Raw genomic sequence first — 2223 nt, 5'->3', positions numbered from 1 at the left:
CTATTGCTGATTTCTCGAATTCTTGATTTGAAAGGTTTTTTTTATTAACTTGGATACCCAACCCACTATGCGAGCCAACTAATCCCAGAGCGACCACTTGGTTTGCAGATATCCCGGAGTCACCGCATTTGAACTTCCGTGGCCACAAGGGGATTTTTATTCCTTCTTGAATTTGAACCTGGACCCCTGGTACTTTTGACCTTTGGAGCCAACCTCAAACCAATCAGACATCACCCTTGTGGTTAGATTCGAAAGTTTTTGGTTTATGTTCTTATTGCTTTAATCAAATTGGTTTTGTTTAATCCATTTATGGTGAATCTAGTTATGCTAAATCTATTTCTATAAGGTTTTCGCATGATTCTGTGCATGAAATTTCATCGATTTTGAGATTTTGAGCATTCTTGGTGAATTTCCTGAGTTTCTGGTTTGAACTCTCTTTCATCGGACGTTGAATATTCAACGAGCGATAAGTGTTATCCATTGCCCATTGAATCTATTCTTGAAAGCCTAATCGTCCATATTGCAGTTTAATCGCTCGTGTGTTGTTGAATTGATTAAGTGTAGATTTCATCGTCTAAATTTCTTGTGCTCATCGCTCAAATTGTGCTCATCACTCATCTCTTGACTTGTATTGTCATCGCTCAAGGGTTCTGATCGCCTAATATTTTTGTTGGTTATTCATCTAAGTTTTGGATCTTATCGCTCAACACTTGAGATGATAAGTTTTGTTTGTGTTTCATCACTTAAGGCCTGTCTGATAACTCTTCCTCATCGCTCAAGGCCTGTCCTATAAATCTTCCTTATTGCTCAAGGCCTGTCTGATAACCTCTTCATCACTCAACTTTGTGTCTGATAACCTATCTTTGTGAGAGATAACCCATCCTTGGTGAGTGATAACCAACTATTGTTGTCCGATAACTTGTTGACCGATAATCTCTATTGTCCAATAAATCCTTTTCCGAAACTTGTTGTCTGATAACTCTTGTATTCGATAACCATCATTTCTTGTCCGATAAGCATTCAATTGAGTGAGAAATAAGTGATCATTTCAAGTTTTGTTGATTAAGCGATAAGCAATCAATTTTGGTGAGATTCTTCAAGTGTCAAAAATTCTTTTTGGTATTCAAAACCAGTTCCAGATAATTTTCTGAACGATCAGTTCAAGTATACTTTTTGAAAAATGTTTAAAGATATGTTGAGCATCGGGTTAGATTCCAAGACACCGGTTCTAGTTGTCGGCGAATATCAACAATGGAAGGTCAGAATGATTCATTTTCTGGATAACAAAGATGAAAAGTTGATGCAATCCATCAAAAATGGACCTTATGTCAGTTTTATGGATCTTCCCGCACAACCTACTGAAGAAGGTATTTTTGTTCTTGCAATTAAACAGAAGAAAGATCCTCAGTATCACATTGATACTGGAAAACAGAAGGTTTTGGTTGACAAGAAAGCATTAACTTACATGCTAATGGCTATTCCGAATGAGTTATTCAACAAAATTAATAGTCGTGGATCAGCAAAAGAACTCTGGGATGAGCTTGAGAAACAAATGTTTGGTAGTGAGAAGTCAGTTTAGACAAGAATGAACTAGTGCATCAATTCTTATGAAGGGTTATGGACTAGAAAGAAAGTATCAATCACTGAATATTACAACCGGTTACAATGTGATTTTGAATGATTTGAGAAGAAATGGAATTCAGAAATCCATGTCTGAGATTAACTACAAGTTTCTTAATAATCTGAAGTCTAAATGGAACACTCTTGCAGTCAATCTACAGATGAACAAGAATATGTCTGAGGAAGACATTCATGATTTGTATTGCATTTTGTTTGAACAAGAAGAGACCGTGAGAGAGTTGGTGAATGAAAAGAAGAAAGTAGTTGACTCATTGGATCTTTTGTCTGGAAAGCAAGGAAAAACATATCTGATTCTAAAAACTCTAAGTTTTTGAAGACTGAATTGTCAGAACAGAAAGTGAGTCAACTGAAGATTCATCTGCAGATTCTGATAATGTGTGTGTCCGAAATCACTGATCAATCTTCATTTACATCACAATCATCATGGCAGATTTGATAATTCATGTAAGAACACCAAGAACATTTAGAACTTGTAAAACTCAGTCAAACCTCTCAATACGTATGATTTATTACAAATGAGCTCCTCTCTTACTAATTACAAAGAACTAACCACTATTTATATGGTCAACAAATTAAAGACAA

The sequence above is a fragment of the Cynara cardunculus genome (genome assembly GCF_001531365.2).
Source record: "Cynara cardunculus var. scolymus isolate 2C chromosome LG 13, CcrdV1, whole genome shotgun sequence".
NCBI classification, from domain to species: domain Eukaryota; kingdom Viridiplantae; phylum Streptophyta; class Magnoliopsida; order Asterales; family Asteraceae; genus Cynara; species Cynara cardunculus.
This window is presented reverse-complemented; position numbering follows the sequence as displayed.